This window comes from Eschrichtius robustus, chromosome 10 (assembly GCF_028021215.1).
Source record: "Eschrichtius robustus isolate mEscRob2 chromosome 10, mEscRob2.pri, whole genome shotgun sequence".
Lineage (NCBI taxonomy): Eukaryota > Metazoa > Chordata > Mammalia > Artiodactyla > Eschrichtiidae > Eschrichtius > Eschrichtius robustus.
In genome coordinates, this window is record NC_090833.1 from 104,656,428 (window position 1) to 104,675,696 (window position 19,269).

At 49.1% G+C, this 19,269-nt stretch overlaps 1 protein-coding gene across 3 annotated transcripts in view; it reads left to right on the forward strand.

Moving 5' to 3' along the window:
* SLC25A37 (solute carrier family 25 member 37) overlaps nucleotides 1-19,269 on the forward strand; it is a 42,812-nt gene that overhangs the window by 12,105 nt on the left and 11,438 nt on the right. Inside the window, exon 2 of one of the 3 annotated variants that reach the window (XM_068552372.1) lies at nucleotides 10,581-10,647. The exons of the other annotated variants lie outside the window; for them this stretch is intronic. The gene's annotated coding sequence lies outside the window, so the exon portion shown is untranslated. The remainder of the gene's footprint in view (nucleotides 1-10,580; nucleotides 10,648-19,269) is intronic. 3 annotated transcript variants of the gene reach the window in all.

Genomic DNA, 19,269 nt, shown 5'->3' on the forward strand with positions numbered 1-19,269 from the left:
CTCCTTACACACAGTGTCTCCCATCTGTTGAATAAAGACCAGGGTGGCCGGCTGCTGCCGCCTCTTTAGCTGGGTAATGACGAAGAGCCAATTATACTCTGGGGCGTGCTCAGAAATACATTTAAAATTGATGATGTAGGACCAGTGACGAGCGGGGCCGCATACGGCTGGCTACCGTGATTAAGGCCAGTGATTAAGGCCGACTTCAGGGAGTGAGGGCCCCCATTCATCTCCGTGGGGTTATCGCCTTAAAGGCTCCATTTCACTTTTCAGGTGAGTCTGCCTCTTTGAGTGGCAGGCATGTGAGGCTGGGGACCAAGGAAGGTGGCTGGTCATCCTGAAGTGTGTCTCTGTATATCTGCTGATGCTCTTACCTACCTTGGTCCCTCCCACCTCTGTTTGCCTTGGCTGTTCATGGCCACTGACCATGAAAAGCAAGAGGGGAAGGAGGTAGGACACAGATGCCTTTGTCTCGGGGTCCCTGGTCCTCCTTTCCTCGCACTGCCGACACGGAGGGTTTTGCTTGCTCATTGCTTTGCCCTGGGCCTGGCAGCCAGTGTGGAAGGTGGAGGTGGAGAGTGGGCGCTGGCAGCCTGCAGGAAGCTTGCTGGCTGGCTTGCTGGGGATGGGAACATGCAGGGCCCTGCCTCTGGCTTGCAGCGGGGTACTCTGCTCCCCTGGAATAGAGGCGGTCCCATGGGTGTCCTGGGGCTGTCTCCAGCCTGGATTAAAGGAGTGGGTGGTTGGCAGATGATCAGATCTAAGAAGTCAGAGTGGAGAAACAGGGGGAAGCCTTTCTTTTTTTTAAGTATTTATTTATTCATTCGTTCATTCATGCCGCACCGTCTCTTCCTTGCGGCACACAGGATCTTCCTTGCGGCACGCGGGATCTTTTAGTTGCGGCATGCGGACTCTTAGTTGTGGCATGCATGCAGGATCTAGTTCCCCGACCAGGGATCGAACCCAGGCCCCCTGCACTGGGAGCGCGGAGTCTTACCCACTGGGCTGCCGGGGAAGTCCTGGGAAGCCTTTCTAAAGGAAAGAGAATGCTGGTGTGTGTGTACATGAGTGTGAGGGTGGAAGGACGAACCTGGGGTGTGTCATTGTCTATAGAACCAAGTCTCCTTCCTTAGTCACTGTTTCCACGGCTTGTTTGCTAAACGTTGGCTTGCATTAGCATGATTCATAGAAACATCTCTACCGAGAAAGGGTTAAAAGGCATTTGTAAAAGTGCAGCTTCGTCCGCTGGACTTCATTGAATAACTAAATTAATTCAGGCGTGGGAGCATGTGGGTGTGACCACACGTGCTGGGCACTGGGAGCTGGGGGGCTCGACACCTCCGAGGTCGCCCCACAGCAGAGTCCCCTGTCTGCCAGGAGGACAGAGCTATCAATGAATCATTTCCGGAGGGGGCGATGCGCCTCTTCTCATGGAAAGCGAACCTCAGGAGCAGTCAGGAAAGGGCCCCTCGAAGAAATAATGTCTCAGCATATCTGTATCTAGACTGAAGGAGAAGTAGATGTTAGAACAGGGCTGAACGATCCCCTGTCCCCTAGAATGTCATGGCCTGTCCCCAAGGTGCCCGGCCATCAGCAGGACACCTGTACCCCTCCCCTGACACTCTGGTTTTGGGCTTCTGCTCTGAGTCTTCTGATCACAGAATCAGCTGAGAAAGTTTCTGTGCTTTGGGGTCGCACTGGGGCCTCCACGTGGGACCTGCCCCGCATTCTGAAATTCTTCTTCTCTCCCCACCCTGTTCTGAAGTTTTAATCCACCGTTTGGCCTCCGAGTGACTGCCTGGTGGCATCCAGGAAGCCCAGCCTCGTCCCTGGATGAGAACTTTCACTGCAGAGCTGAGGACCAGAGGAGGGTGAAAACACAGAAGAAGGGAGGAAGGCTGTCACGTCAAAGGCATTTCTGCTCATAATTGGTTCGTAATTGATGGGCGACATGACTGGCAAATGCCAGCTGGAGCAGCGGCCGGACAAGTGGCTAAAAATTAAATAGTCACGTGACTTGTCGGGGGTTAGGGTTTGCCTGAGTAACCTTTTCGGCCCAGGTCACAGTTTGTAGGGTGACCTGAGAGACATGACAAACAGGGTAGGTGACCACTTTGCTTTCTGAAGGACAGGGGTTGACCTGGAGCCCCATACAGGGCCCTGTTCTTGACACTCAGATTCCTGTCTCATTCCTTGTCGCTTTTTAAAGGCAGCTGAATAGCTGGACATCTTTTTCCTGCCCTCTCTTTCCTTTGAGCCCCCTTCTCTCTCTGGTGGATCCTCCTATAAATGCAGAGGGTTCAGTTCCCGGGGCTTATCCATCAACCTCCAGTGATTCTGATAAAGGCTGGAAGCTGGGCTCTTGAGGGTTTTCCTCCTGGTACCTGTACTAGTTCAGGTTTAGACAGAAGCTCCTGGATCTCACAGCTTCTAAAAACTGAGTCCTGTTTCTCCAAAACGCTGGTCCAGTGGACATGGGCAAGAACCAACCGACCCCAAGGCCAGCCCTCCCTTTCTGTGTCTGCGGATTCCCCTGGCACAGGAGGTCTTTGTTACTAAATCTTCTGGGTGTTTTGAAGGAGGACGTGTGTGGGCCTTTTTCAGTGTCGATAGACAATGCTGAACTGTTCCCCAGGAGAAACAGTCGGGATGGAAGCGAAGGATTGATCTGGTGGACGTTACGCCATAGAAAATGCCCTGTTGGGATAGGAGTTGTCAGTGAAAGGGTTAAAAATCTAAAATATGAAAGAGAGACTGGAGAGTTCTCTTTTAGTGTAATTGTGTTTAAAAATTGTTTTTCCTTAAATCTTGGCTTCTCAGACAATCATTGAATTAATGAACGTGTATTTATGCCAGGAAGCGTGAAGCGTTAAATTTATTTCAGAAATGACTAAAGATTTATAGTTAGTCCTTAGAGCACTGAGAATATCACCATCATTAAGTCAGACAGAGAAAGACATGTATCATATGATGTCACTTACATGTGGAATCTAAAAAAATGACACAAATGAACTTATTTACAAAACAGAAACAGACTCATAGACGTAGAAAACAATCCCACGGTTACCAGAGGGGAAAGGGGGTGGGGGAGGGATAAATTAGGAGTTTGGGATTAACAGCTGCACACTGCTGTATATAAAACAGACAAACAACAAGGACCTACTCTATAGCACAGGGAACTATATTCAATATCTTGTAATAACCTATAATGGAAAGGAATCTGAAAAAAAGAATTGTGTGTGTGTATATATATATCTATCTATCTGAATCACTTTGCTGTACACCTGAAACTAACACAAAGTTGTAAATCAACTATAGTTCAATTTTTAAAAATACATAAAGCAAGATGATTTAAATCAGCTTTAGAAATGACTTTTCATTGTAAAAACAATAGAATAACAATGAGGAATACATGGACAAATTGGAGTGACTCCTAGTTCCTTCTTTGCCTCCAAAAAAGTCTTACAAGTTTCAGAAGGAGGTGGAGAAGGAGTTAACACTGCAGTTTGTCACAATGGGGTCTGTGTGGGTACAGTTGTAGGTGGTTCTGTTTATCCTTGGAATTAGCACTGTTCCCTCCACAGGCGCCTGAGATTGGGCCGGCCAGTTGATGCTTCCCCTGACCTGGGGTAAGAATTCTCATTTTAACCTTCCCGTGAATGTCTCTTCCAAGGTTCTTTTGAATTTTCTGATAATCTAATCACAAGAAAGTTTCTGAAATTCTCTTTCAGACCCTAAAAAATGAAAGTTAACTACAAAGCTGGGCTTTTACTAGAAGTTGCTTTTAAGTTGGAAACAGATTTCTGATCCTCTCTGAGTTTAAGAGACAGGAAGAAGCTTTGTCAACCCAGAACTTGAACGTGGAGGGCAGGGGATGAAATGAGGAGAAATAAGGCAAAACGGATCCTTTCTCTGGAAACACACACAGCAACATTTAGTTTGCATTTCAGGGTGTTACAATTAGCTCCTGGTGACCAAAAGCCCACCAACTGAGTGACCCTGGGAAAACACTTCACTTAACCTGAGCCTCAGTTTCTTCATCTGTAGAATGGCAAGATGGAACTAAAACTATATGGTTTCTTAGGAAGCTTCCAGTTCTAAAATTTCTACTCCTTATTTGCATGGGCTCTATAACTCTGGGCACTGTCTTTTGACTTGGAATGGAACCTATAGACTTGCAAGCACTTCTACGTGAAGAAGGAAGCTAGGAAGACCAGCCCTGCCCACGGCCCCCAGCCCTGGAATTCTCCCAGGGCTAGAATGCCCAAGGAGGAAAAGAGCTAGATGCCCAACTACCATTTGGGGCCCCCGTTTCCCAGAGTACCTGCCGAGAAATGATCATTTATTTAAATTACTTGAAACCTCCAACTACAGCACTGAAAGACCGCGAACGATTCGTTCACACAATTCCAGAAATGCTGGATGGCCACAGCCCCACCCTAGAATCAAGGAGAGCCGTGTAGCAGATGCTTCTGGAAGGCTCTGTTTATAGCTCTCTGAGTCCTTCCTGCCGAGGACCTTTCATGAGCTCACTACCAGGAAGCTGAGTCATCGAGGGGTCAGCCGGCACGGCCACGGTCACCCAGCATTGCCACATTGAGAGGCTTGCTACAGCCATTCCCCGCACGGTGATGGGAACCCCATCACTCCCCGTGGCTTGTGCTGAGGTCAGGACCAAAGAGACTGAAACGTCCCATGGAGGGTCAAAGGACTGTCCTCTTTTCAGGGCTCCACATGGGCTCTGCGCTGTGCTCCTGGTACCCAGCTGGCTGCAATGACAACACCTTTCTCGGGGCCTCTGTTCACATCCCACCTGCCACTACCCGTGCCCCCAGGTGGCCCCCTTCTCCCGTGCTTCACCTGCGTGGCTCCCTCCAGGCTTCCGGTCCCTTCTTCAAAGTCATTTCCAGAACCCTGTCCCAAATCTAAACTAGGTCCCCTGCCTTTACTGTCTCAGCATTTTCACCTTCTCCCTTGCTTCAGGACATTTAGAGTTTGGAATTTTTAATTTGTATGACTTAAAAAAAAAAAATTATATATTTATTTATTTATTTGGCTGCACCCGGTCTTTAGTTGCAGCACGTGGGATCTTCATTGAGGCGTGCGGGAACCTTTTTTTTGTTTTTTAGTTGCAACATGCAGGATCTTTAGTTGCGACATGTGGGCTCTTAGTTGCGGCATGCGGGATCTAGTTCCCTGATCAGGGATCGAACCCAGGCCCCCTGCATTGGAAGCGTGGAATTTTCACCACTGGACCACCAGGGAAGTCCCTATTTGTATGAGTTTTGGTTTGCTCTTCCCCTCCCCTCCTAGACTATAACCTCCTTTAAGGCAAGGACTCTCTGCCTGCCCCATCATCCCCAGCGCCCCTAGCAGCACCCTGTTTATGTCATAGGGAGAATTTGTTGGTAGAATGACCCTGTTTTACCAATGTGAGACTCCTGCGGTCTGGCCACTCACTCTCATCCCCGGCACCCATCTCCCTCTCTCCCCCTGGAAACCCTTCTCATCAGTTGACTTTGGTTTAAATCATACACTTGAGCTCTGTTTCCAGGATGAGGGTTTTCATCGGCATGAAATCTCACCCAGGACTGAAGGTTCCTGCCATTCTCTTAGGCATCCAGGGAAACTTACAAATAACTCCCCCAAATCTTAGGAAATAATTTGTACACGCAAAAAGTTGTAGTATACGTGCAAGTGGATTTTGGAGGCTGAAAGGCGAGTCTGCAGGATGTTACCTTTGGTGTCTTTCCCCTGAGACCCTTAGAACATCAAGCCTGGTGTTTCTGGTATTTTGTCATCTTTCTCTGTTATTGTCTGGTCTATGAAGAAAGTAGGAGAACATCCCCTCCAGCTGTGACCTGGCCCCGCCTACACGTAAATCACCCAGCATTTTGGAGATGATCTGACAGCAGCATTTGTGGGAAATCTGGCTTCGGGAACATCTGGGAAATTTACCCAGGGCCCATGCTTAGCCCTCTAGTGTTCCCTGAACTCTGGAGCCTGGCTGTCCTAGGGCTTATATCCTGGGCTCTTATCCTGTGTGTTAGACCCCAGAAAATGTGAGATGCATCACACTGGGGGACATAGATCCTCAGTAAGCAGATAGCTGTTTGGGGAAGAGAGTACATCTGGGGCTTAAAGTGCCTGCTTTGTGTGCGTCTGTGGATGAAATGCAGCGTACCTCTGAGTCCTTGACTATCGTTACGGAGTGTCAAAGCACAGTGCTGGGGCGCTGAGATCACAACAGATGAGGCTGCCCCTTCCTTCGTGTTTCTGTCAGACTTTAATGGGAGACAGGCATGCAGACGCATCACCTGATATAATTATAAGTAGAGGAATGAGCCAGAGAAGGCTGGTGACAGGGCAGCTTTGAAAAGGCTTTTTTTCCTGTGGATAACAGGCTAATAGTGGGGCTTGCTTTAGAAGGTGTGGCTTCTCTGGAGGGCGTGGAAGCCAGTCTTGCAGAAGCTGGCAGGACCGCACTTGACTTGGGAACCGTGCACGGGACTTGCGAGGTGCCTGGCTCCCTGAGCCTGTCCAGGGTGGATCCAGGAGGGCTGTCACCCTCAGCTCCCTGGCTCTGATGGCAAGGTAGGGCCTTGGAAACACCAGAATTGTCACCCAGTCTCTCACATACAAACATTTGGCTGGTTTTCGACAGCTACCTCCACGCCTGGGCAGGTGGGGTACTGCTTCCTGGCATGATCTCTTTTGGGCTGACACAGGCCAAGGGTGTATTAGACAGGGACACACTGCATCATTGGGGCCGGGGGCCAGCATGTGGAAAATGGTGAGCGTCCCAGCTCTGCATCTTAAGCCCTTCTGCCTTACGTCAAAGCTTTGCCTTCCGTCCAAGAGCCCCTGGGCTGAACTTCCAGGTACTTCCTTCCAAGGCAGGCCCTGGAGCCAGGGATGTTGCTGTGTCCAGGCGATTATGCTGTGCGTTTGAGCCTCTGGTCGCCTTCACCAAAAACAGGCAAGAAAAACAAAAATTGCTCTCCCAGCTGTGCAAAGAAACCTCAGGGAACCATTGGATTGTGACAGGATTTCAGACTGTGATTTCAGAAATGCATATGGAGTGAGCTGTTGATTAGATTGAGGATTGTTTAAGAATTGTGGTTAAAATACACGTAACATAAAACTTGCCGTCTTACCCTTTTTTAAGTGTACAGTTCGGTAGTGTGGTATATCGACATTATTGTATAATACAACTGTCACCACCATCCATCTCCAGAACTTTTCTCATCTTTGCAAACTGAAACTCTGTCCCCATTAAACAGCATCTCCCCATTGTCCCCAGTGCCCTAGCAACCACCATTCTACTTTCTGTCACTTTGCATTTGACTATTTCAGATACCTCATGTAAGTGGAATCATACAGTATTTGTCTTTTTATGATCGGCTTATTTCACTTAGCTTAATGTCTTCCAGGTTCGTCCATGTTGTAGCATGTGTCAGAATTTCCTTCCTTGTTGAGGCAGAATAATATTCCGTTGCATGGATAATAGCACCTTTTGTTTATTCATTCATCCATGGATGGACACTTGGGTTACTTCCACCCCTTGGCTATTGTGACGAATGCTGCTGTGAACATGGGTGTACGGATATCTCTTTGGGACTCTGCTTTCAATTCTTCTGGATGTATACCCAGCAGTGGGATTGCTGGATCGTGTAATAATTCTATTTTTAATTTTTTTTGGAACTTCCATACTGTTTTCCATAGGGGCTGCACCATTTTACACACATACCAGCAACACACAAGGGTTCTAATCTCTGCTGGAATTCTTTTTTTTTTTTTTTTTTTTTAATACAGGTGTTTTTAAGCTGCGGGTAGTCCTAATACTTAGTAATGTAGATTTATCTCCCCCCCCCCCCCAAATAAAACACTCCTCTCCCACACGTTTTGTTTTTTAAAAGACTCTTTACTGGTTTTATAGATTTAGGATGTTAGAGGCCAAAAAGGACCTCCTTAGAGATAATCTGTTAACTCCATTTATTCATTGGACAAATATTTGCAATTGTAATAGATGGGTGAACAAAACGCAGGAAATCTTCCACCTCTCGGTTTACCTGCTGGTGGAAATTCATGTTGATGCCCAGCTAGGCAAACCGATTGCTAGGAGTTCCTCAGGGATTTGGTAGCCAAGCTGGATGGGAGTTGAGGTCTTCTGACGCTTGGAACAGGGCTTTCTCTGTTCTGTCATGCTCACATTTAGGTGCACATCTTGGGGGGATCCCCCAGATCCCCCGTTTGGGAAAGTGAGACACACTTGGATTTATCCCCAGAATCCGAGGGACCTGAGAGCCGGCCCACACCCACAGGTGGAATGCGGGAGAGGGAGCAGACCCCATGTAGGGTGCCCCGTGCCCGGGCCTGTAGCTCAGTTTGGCCCCAGCTGGCTGTTTCCCTGCAGTTCCGAGGGTGGTGGGTCCCTGAGAGCTGGGGAGGGCCTTCACTACCACTGTGGTGACTGCACGGGAATGGGTGCCAATCAGCCGTTTTCAGGGAACCTTGGCACTTAAGGGCTCTGCCTGGCCCTAGCCCTGGACTTAAGCACCAGGTAAAGGTCTCCAGAAGTGCCCTGAGCTCTTAGTGAACTTTCTGCAGCGCTGTCGTCTGGACCCTTTGCACCAGTGTAAATTGACCCTAGATTTTCCCCCCACCTCTCTAGCTCCCCTGATGGTTACATAATCAGGATTAATGTAAGCAGCCGGCTCCATTCATTTAGAAATGGGGAGCAGAGAAAGGTGACTGTGGAAGTGGGGTGGGTGGGAGGGATGGAGACCCTCAGGGGCTGTTTTGTGCAGATCCCTCACCTCCCTGGGCCTCAGTTTCTCTTCTGTTAAGAGGGTCAGCGAACTAAAGGGCTGCTGGGCAGTCCTGACGATCACTCAGGTCGTCTAGTCCAAATATGCAGTGATTGCAGGGGCCTTGCTGCCAACCAGGGTGGATCCTGGGGGCATCCTTCTCAAGGAAATGAGCGTCTTATGAACGAATTAGAATAAGATGACATGACATCTTCCTAGGAGTTTGCTATTTATCTCCCCCTCACCCCCATAAAAAGGATTAATAGAAGCACCAGCAGCTGGATGCCAGACCCAAGGCAAAGGGCTTTGCATTCATTATTTCCTTTAATCGTCACAGAGGCTAGGAGGCGGCTGCTATGATGAGCCCCATTTCCAGGTAAGGAAGCAGGCTGGGAGAGATTAAGTAGTTCGCGGAAGGTGCAAAGGTGCAAAGGTGCGAGAGAGGAAGCCGCAGAGCTGGGATTTACGTCAGGTGAGGCCCCAGAGCCTGTTCAGCTGACTGTCGTGGGTCTGGACTCCACTGGAAACTGGAGGGCCGCCTCCGGTTTGTCCAGCCTCTTTCTGGTCAGAAGGGATTGGAGTAGGGGTTCCATTCCTGTCCCTTTACTATGAGATTGTAGGAATTGTGGCCTGGAGTCCCCAGTGCCCTGTGGCTGGTAGCTTCCTCCCAGGACCCTGAGCTCTGTTGTGTGGTTTATGGCCTATCCTATTCTGTAGTCTAATGATTCAGTCCAAACCTGTGATGAGATCCTTTGTGCCAAACAGCCATTTATGAGCAAGCAGGGAAAAATACCCTCACCTTCTAGGCAAGATTAAGCTAGTTTTGGTGGTAGTTCTTCATGATATTTCAAAGCCATTTGTATGAACACAGGTGGCAGTTTAGGGGTCATGCTTGCTGAAGCCCTTCTACAAAATATTGCAGTGGTGCTAACTAACATTTACCGAGCACCTCCTCTACGGTGCTAGGTGGTCGATGTGCTTGTGTTTTCTCACTTATTCATCGCAGGAAGCACGTGAGGTAGGGGTTTTCACTGATGAGGGAACTGAAGGGCAGAGAATTTTAGTAACTTAACGTGTACAGCTCAAAAATAGTGACGTGGTTGAGGACGGGGCCATCTTTGTGTCCCCAGGTCCTAATAACGGCGTCTGGCATGTTGTAGGAGCTCAGTATGTGATGGTTGAGTGAATGGATGAACCTCAAACCCCAGGGACTGTCTGAGCATTGGGTGGGTGGGTGATTGAACAAGGTTTCTTTGAGATTCCATGATTGGGAGTTTTAACAAAGTGCGGTTGAAGGATGGTCAAGTGGGCGGGGTCCGGGAGTCGGAGTGCTGTCCAGCCTTAGTGCAGCGGTGACTAACTCTGGGAGCTTGGGCAAGTCATACAGCCGTTTCCTCATCAGCCAAGCAGAGTTGGGGGAGGGCTGGATGGGTGGGAAAACTCTGAAATCAAACAGAAGCCCAGAGGGAGGAGGAGCCCCTCCACCCCATGCAAAACAAAACAGATGTTGCTGGAGCTTGGACGGCTGAAGTAGGGAGCAAGGCTGTTGGGAGTCTGCTTCTCCTGCATGCAGGAGATGCGCTGCTGCTCTGGGGTGGGGGACCTCGTGTGTTCCCTGGGCGCTTCCATGTGGACCCTCGTATTAAGCTTGTTCTTCAGTGCGGTTCTGTGATGCTTCAGCGAGTTCCCCCAGATGCCAGGAAAACAGAACACTTTGGAGAGTGAGGTGTTTCTCCAGTTCTGCCTCTGACGCCTTGTCCTTACTTGTAGGTGGGGTGTTTTTAAGCCAATGCCATAGACAAAGCTGCTGAGTCAGGGGAGGCCCCGGGGAGGCCAGGTGAGTGAAATTCTGCCTTGAAAGCTGCCTGACCGTTGGAGTATTCAGTCTCAGCCTTTGCATACTGATGGAGTGCCGGGGGTGTTCGTTGGTCAGGATGCCCTTCCTGCCCACAACCTGGGTGGGCCAGTGGTTCAAGCTCTTTTCCAGGACAGACATGGGTTAGTACTGAACCGGGTTCTATTGCCCAGCTCTGTTTGAGCCCAGCGTCCAGGCTGACGGCCAGAGTTGGGAAACAGTGATGCTGTGTGACCTCCAGGGGACGACTGCCTCTAAGTACCACCTGGACATAGACACCCCCGCCCCCTCCCCAGGACCTGCATGGACTTAAGCAGCAAGGACTTAGGTGACTTTGACGCATCAGGGCTACTCCCTCTTTAAAAGGTCCGGCACAGGAGGTGGTGTACACGTGACTTAGCACAGTCATAGAAGCAGGGCACATCAGAGACCAGGGAGAAGCTGGAGGTCATAGGTGACCCTTCCAGTCTACCTTTTCATGAGAGGTCCTGTAGCCTGGTGGTTAAGGGCGCAGTCCTGGAGCCAGGCCGTGTGGCTTCCGGTCCTGTCTGTACTCTGTGACCTTGGGGCAAGTCGCTTATCCCCCTGTGCCTCAGTTTCCTTGTTTGTAAAACGGGGATAGTTAGCTGCTATCTAACTGTTTATTATAATTATTTTATTCATTATATTATATATTATACATTATTATTATAAGTATTTTATTATATTTATTTATCTATTACATTTCCTTTGTGAGTATCGGCACTGGGGCTCAGAGAAGTAAGGCAGTTGGCCTAAGGCCACGTAGTCCTTCATGCCAGACGTGGGGCTTGAACATAGGAGTCCAGCCCTGGCTCGTCTTACTGGAGCCAAGCAAGGTGGGTCAGAGTGACCAGTGGTCCAGGCTTCCCCTCCACCCATGCTCTCCCCGCCCTCTCTGTCTCCCAGTGAGGTCTCCAATCCCACCCATGACATTCCAACCCTGTTACCTGGAATCTTGGGAATTTGCCCACCTGTAGAGCAGAGATAATTTAATCCTTTGGGCGGGCCACCAACCCGGTACTCTGAGTGTGTCCTAGGTACCTGGGGCCTGAGCCAGGTACAGACTCTTTCATCCCTCCCTCCTGCTATAGAATTTTCTAGAGAAGGGGAGGAGTGAGCAGGTTTGGCTCCTATGATAAAGGAATGTGGGAATGGCATCCTTGGAGCCACAGGCGAGGCCGTGAGCTGCTGCCTGTGGGTGGGAAGGCAGACTCCGTGGCTGTGCTGTTACAGTGACCTTGCAGCTTGGGAGCGAGCCGCCGGCCCGCAATGGGACCCCATGGGGAGGGCTTCTGTTGCACAGGCCTGGTCCCTCCTCCCAGATGCAGGAGATGCCAGCCTTCTTGCTTACCCTCTTGCTTACTTGTAGCTGCTTTGTCAAGTGCGGGCGTAACCGTGGAGAACACTTGACTGTAAAGTAAATTCCAAACACCTTAGCAACCTATTCAGACAGGGCCTCCTGGAGTTCAGCCGCCCTCCCTCTCCATCCACACCTTACCGCGTCCCCTGCACACACGCCCTCCAGCCAGACCCTCCTCCGTTTCCCAGACCCACCAGCACATTCACATCCTCCTCAGCCCGAATGTTCCCTTCCTTTCTCTGCTCTGTTTGCTTTTTTTTTCAATCAAAGTCACGCGTGCACCTAGTCAAAAAGTCAAATAGTGTGGAAGGGACTGTAATGACAGCTCCATTTCTTGCCAATTTAAGTACCGTCCCCCTTTCCAGGTGCAACTCAAATGGCCCTCTTCTGCCACCCTTTCTGGGTTGGATATGCTCTGGGGTCTGTGGCCTGTGTCCAGGAGACGTGGTGTTTGGTGCTGTGGCTTCTTCCCTGGGAGGCCGAGGAACTTGGTTTGGGTTGTCTTGGTGGAATATGTGTTTTCTACTGAATACATCGTGGAAGCTCTTCACTTAGTCCTTTTTAAAAAAAAAAAAAAAAAAAAAAAAATTGAAGTATAGTTGATTTACAATATTGTGTTAGTTTCAGGTGTACAGCAATATATATACATATTTATATATATTTTTTCAGATTCTTTTCCATTATATAGGTTATTACAAGATATTGAATATAGTTCCCTGGGCTATACAGTAGGTCCTTGTTGTTTATCTGTTTGATATATAGTAGTGTGTATCTGTTAATCCCATACCGCTTATTTATCCCTCTTTTCCCCTTTCCCCTTTGGTAACCGTAAGTTTGTTTTCTATGTCTGTGAGTCTGTTTCTGTTTTGCAAATAAATTCATTTGTACTATTTCTTAGATTCCACATATAAATGATGTCATCACTTAGTCCTTTTGTCCCTAGAAATAGCAATGCCCCCTAAGCACACCCTTAATGGGCCTGAAGGTTTCAGGATTGCATCCGGAGAGCGTGAATGACAGATGGCAGGGATCCTTTGCAGTCCAGGCCCAAGACCACAGAGGCAGCAGGTAATCAGGAACGTCTGAGGGTGGCTGGTCTGATGAGAAGAGCAAATGTGACTTTTGTGAACATTGGACCCCATGGGAAATAAGTGAAAAGGCAGAGCGGGCTTGAAGGTTTGCTCTCCCATGTGTGAACCCACTTCCTCCCACCCTCCCCCAACATCGGGGCCACCTGAAAACCCTGGGAGGTCTGGGGCTTCCTGTAGGCGAGGCAGGGACATTGACGCAGGCCTGATTTAGCTGGAGGTGTGTTCCCAGCCCTCTCATCTCTTTTCTGTTCACCTTTTCTGCCTGGTTTTCCAAGATCTGGCCCTTTGGCTGCTTTCATATAGGGGGTCCTCAACAGGGGCTTTCAGAATGCAAATGCCTGGTCCTCCCTGCACCACCCCACTGCCTGCTCCTGATGTACAGTCATTCTCCCAACAGACCCCCCTTTTTTGCGGGTGGGGAGAGGCAGGGACTGCTTTTGAGGACTCATTTTCTCTTGCTGGCTCCTAAATTTTCCTTTTGATTAAAAATCAGAGACACAGTATATTCTCCTTATGGATATACTTTTGCCAACTTGGGAGATGTAAAAAGACACGATTTGGAATTTTGAACCTGGGAATACACTTTGATGTGCCTCGGAGTGCTGCGAACGGCCCGGTTCCCCGTGGAGGATTTTCTGCATTGCTCCGTTCCTGGTTAATGTGGTGCGGGGGTGGATGCTGGATGCTGGCCTCATGCCTCATTTTTTATGATTTCTGCACGTGCTTTCCAAGGGCCAGGGCGTGATTGTTGGAAGCACCATCAGGAGTCCATCCCCCGTCATGAGCACGACGAGGATGCAAGTTCTGTCTGAGTCAGGACGCTGGCCGTTTTGAACTCAGAGTGCTGAAAGTTTTACTGTGCGTTGGCTCCCTTGATGTGGTTTGGGTTGCTTCGTCTGTTGCGTGTCCCTCCTAAGGATTCTGGAAGGTGCGATGAGGGCTTTCCAAGCCCTCGATGAGGCCTGTGGCTTTGCTCCGGAAGGCGATCCTTTCCCCGCAAAGCACTGTGCCAAGAAAAGCCTCTCCCTCCTGGCCTGCGTGTGCACCGGCTCTTGGGCGGCCGTGTCTCCTCTGGGCGGCTGTGCACGGGAGCTGCAGCATCATTGCAGACAGACCCCGGTGCAGCTGCACACAGTGTCGTGGATGGGCTGCCAGGGGAGGCCTTGCACGCATGGGTGGGTGGCGATGGGGTTTGGAAAATAGGGAGGGGGCTGGGGGCAGGCCCTGCAGTCCAGCCTAGGCATCTTACTGTGATTCAACTTAGTGATGTCCGTGCTCCTTGGAAACAGTTGGCAGATGGGAGGGAATTAAACTCAGCAACTTGACTTCTAATTCTGAAGCAGCCACTGGGCGGCAGATGCTAACGTTGCTTGGCATCTTCCTAGCACTTTCTCGGTGCTTGAACCTTATTTCCTTTCTCTGGGAGGAAGACTGGAGCAGAGATTCCTGGGCGACCTTCTGCAGCGCAGCCTTGGTCCCTCTGTGGGAGCCGTGGCAGCCCATCGTGCTGTGATGTTTGTTCATTCACACCGTGAACTGGGAGCCCCGTGCACGCCCCTCCCTGTCTCCCTCCCCATCACACCTGCCTCAGGGAAGGAGCGTGGCAAATGCATTTGAATGGATGGATGAGTAGATTTCACATTATCTTTTTCTGGTCTTGAAAGTGCCACTTGTCCTGGGAAGTTTTTTTTTTTTTTTTTTAATCTTATTACTTGGTTTTTATTTTTGAGAAATTCGGAAAGAAAGATTGGGAATCCCCAGCCGTGTCCAGGTCAGGTGGGAGGACAGTGGCCAAGTGACGCTGCAGCGGCTGGGGCCAGGCTGGCTTGGCCTCTGCGGGATCCCCGGGGAGGTCCGAGGACTCCCTGCCAGACTCAGCTTGCCCTCTTCTTCCTGGTGGGCCCAGATCCGTGACTCCTTATCCATGTGCCCTTGGGCAAGTCCCTTTTCCATTCTGGGCTCCAGTTTCCCAGCAGAAAAGGCAGGTGCTAATAAGCTAGATGTGCTCTCTGCCCAGCCCTTGCAGCTCCTGTTATACGATCCTTCGAGCTTACCTGGGGCGGAACACACATTTTCCACTCCCTCCCCGCCCTCTCAGTGCGAGAGAACAGGCCAGGACTTCCCTGGTGGTCTAGTGGTTGAGACTCTGTGCTTCCACTGCAGGCGTGGCAAAAAAAAAAAAGAGTAAAAGAAAGAGAGAGTACAGGCCTACAAGGTAGGCTTGTCCTGTTTTGTCTTCTTAGGGGAGAATTTGAGGAAGGGGCTTGACCCCTCCTCCATTCTGGTCTTGCTGGCAGTTGATGGAGTTGGTTTAAGTGAGGTGGATGGAGTTAGAGTCTGTCACACAAAGTGAAGTAAGTCAGAAAGAGAAAAACAAATACAGTATGCTAACACATATATATGGAATCTAAGGAAAAAAACAAAAAAAGGTCACGAAGAACCTAGTGGTAAGATGGGAATAAAGACACAGACCTACCAGAGAATGGACTTGAGGATATGGGGACGGGGAAGGGTAAGCTGTGACGGAGTGAGAGAGTGGCATGGACATATATACACTACCAAACATAAAATAGATAGCTAGTGGGAAGCAACCGCATAGCACAGGGAGATCAGCTCGGGGCTTTGTGACCACCTAGAGGGGTGGGATAGGGAGGGTGGGAGGGAGATGCACGAGGGAAGAGACATGGGGATATATGTATATGTATAACTGATTCACTTTGTTATAAAGCAGAAACTAACACACCATTGTAAAGCAATTATACTCCAATAAAGATGTTAAAAAAAATAAAATAAAATTTGGATCCCTCCTGTAGAATTACTGTTCTAGAGCTGGGGGTGGGGGGGTAGGGTGGGGTCGGGGGGGGATTGCTTAGGTGATGCAGTGAGTGGCAGAACCAGGCCAGAGACCCAGGTCTCCTGATCTCGGGGCCCATGCACCATCCTCCATCCGGTCCCTTTGAGAACAACGGCAGTTACGCGAGTTGATGTGGAGTAGAAGGCTCCATCACGTGCCACACAGGGCTTGTCCTGCTCATTTGTCCCCCGCACGGCCCCCCACCAGGGCTAGTCTTCCAGGCTGTTCCCTGCTGCCCATGCTCTGCAGGGGCTGCCCCGGGGGTCCCTCTGACTCCTAGAGCTGATCTCTGCACTTCCTGCTTCCAGGGTCTGTGCCATTGGCTGCTGCCGTGTTTTCTCAAGTGAGTTCTGCAAGGTGTAACCGATTATTCAGTGAGACGAGGCTTCCATTGCCAAAGACAAACCTTGAAGAAGTGCCTTGAAACAAAGCTCAACAGTCTGCTTTCCTGAAGGACTTCCCAGAGTCTTTATTGTGCTAATGTACATTATGAATTTCCAAGAGGGGAGAATTAAAGTGCAAAGAATGGGAGTTTATTATAAACATGGGAGCTGGACAGCTAGGCAGGAACTGAAACTCAGGACATAAATGGCAGTTGGTGAAATTCTGTCTCCGTTTTCTTGTTTTTTTATTTTATTTTATTTTAATTTCTGCTCTTTGTGCATCTTCATTCATTCATTTTCTTTTCCTTCTCTCCACCCTCACACCTTTTTTTTTTAATTGTGGTAAAGTACACATAACATTAAATGTACCATCTTAACCATTTTTAAATGTCCTGTTAAGTGGCGTTAAGTATGTTTATATTGTTGTGCTACCATCACCACCATCCATCCACAAACTCTACATCTTTTTTTTTTTTTTAATTTAAAAAATTTTTTGTGGCCGCGTGGCTTGCAGGATTTTAGTTCCTTGACCAGGCCCAGGGATTGTGCCCCCTGCAGTGGAAGCACAGAGTCTTAACCACTGGACCGCCAGGGAAGTCCCAGAACTCTACATCTTGCAAACCCAAATCCTACCCTTTAAACAATAACTCCCCGTATCCGCTCCCCCCAGCTCCTGGCAACCATCATTCTGCTTTCTGTCTCTATGAATTAGAGGTCTCTAGGGCCTCATATAAGTGGAATCATACACTATTTGTCTCTCTGTGATTGGCTTATTTCACTTAGCATCATGTCCTCAGGGTTCACCCATGTCATAGCACAAGTCAGAATTTCCTTCTCTTTTAAGGTGAATAATATTCCACTGTGCGGGTGGACCACATTCTGCTTATCCATCTATCGATGGACACTTGGGTGGTTCCCACTCACCCCTAACTTTTTCTCCTTCTCTAGTCCACAGGTAGATAGAAAATGCCCAGCCCTCAGTTGTACATTTTATGGGCAGTGTCACAGAAAAAGAAAAACAAGAGACTGTATTGATTATCTGCTCTCCAGCCCTGGTCCCTGCAGCCTCACCCTCACCTGCCCACCTTCAGCTTCTCTCAGGCTCCCTTCTGAGGATGCTTTCATGACCTCACGTGATGGTACAGATGGGTCACTCCTGCTCCCTTTTCTGAGCTCCTTCTGACAATCCGTATCATTCTCCTCTTACTTCGCACTTTCCTTGTTTATTTCCTCTTGGTCTCCTGGCTCCCGACCCCGAGTGGGTGCCCCCTTCAGGCAGATTGGAGAAATGAAGGTGCTGCAGGACCAAGGAGGGGCTGACCCCAAGCCTGGCCATGGTGGTTGACGTGGGCTGAGAGGGGGCTTCCTGGGTCCTCAGCACTCATGGACCACTTGCTTCTGTTCCGGGCGTGGGTCATTGAATATGGCTTGCCACTGAGTAGCCCACCTCCCCGAGGACAGAGAAGTCCACTGAAGTCCAGCTGTCCTTTTCCATAGGATGATATGTTTTGGTTCAAAATTTATTTATTCCAACTGCCTCACCCCTCATATAAAGAGGGGGGAGGTGAGAAATCAACCCCAAATTTCCCTTGTAAGTCTCCGTGAGCCGGCTGACATGAGCAGCTTTGTAAGGCAGAGACCACCCGTGCCCTCCGCCCCCCGCCCGCTGTGCCTTCACGTATATAGTGGGCAGGTAGGTGGGGGGACGATTATCGTTGACTGCACTCCAAGCCAGACATTTCCTGAAGTTACCTCACTCAGTCTGCCAACAGCTCTCTGGGGGATTTTCCCATACCCCAAGATTAAGGAACCTGCTTGAGGTCCCAGAGCTGAGATGATGCAGACCAGCGATGTCAGCCTGGCCGGCTCTAAAGCCTTGGCACCGTGTGCCCACTACTCCCTGCCTTTGCCTCTCCACATACACCACCCTCCCAGCCAGCCCTCACCACTCCTCAAGTGACCAAAGGTGAATCGATTACTGCCGAGGCTGGGTGAAGGACGTCATTAGAAAGCGTTGGGGCCTAGAAGGGGCCTTTATTTAGCAGTTCTCTGCAAGTGTGAGTGAAGATCAGGGTCATCTGGGGAATTAAAAAAAAAAACTAAGCCAGACAGAGAAAGACAAATAATCATATGATATCACTTATATGTGAAATCTAAAAATTTTTAACAAAAGATACCAATGAACTTATTTACAAAACAGTAATCGACCCACAGACATAGAAAAGTTACGGTTACCAAAGGGGAAAGGTGGGGTAAATTAGGAGTTTGGGAGTAACATATGCACACTACCGTGTGTAAAATAGGTAACCAACAGGGACCTCCTGTATAACGCAGGGAACTACACCCAATATTTTATAATAAGGAAAATAAAATTCTTTTCCCTGTAAGGGAAAAGAATCTGAAAAAGAATATATATATATATATTGATATAGATACACACATACATACACACGTATATACATATACGTGTGTATGTGTGTGTATATGTAGAGAGAGAACTGAATCACCTTGCTGTACACCTGAAACTAACATGACATTGTAAATCAACTATACTTCAATTAAAGAAAAAGTTTTGAATCCATATGTGTTGCGGTGGTGCCCAGACAGGTATTTTTAGGCATCTCCCAAGTGATTCTGATAATTAGCCGCTGTTTTTTTTTTTTTTTTTTTTTTTTTTAGCCGCTGTTTTGATCCTCCCCTTTGCTTTACAGTTGAGGGCACTGGGGACCAGAGAGGTGAGATGCCATGGCCAAGGCCGCTTGGCCCTGTCAGAGCCAGTGAGGGCCAGGATCCAGTGTCTCAGCCCCTCACTCCAGTCCTGTGTGTTTTCTTGCACTGCCACACCCCTGCTTGCAAGGCTGAGGACCGAGGTGCTGCAGGACCGAGGAAGGCTGT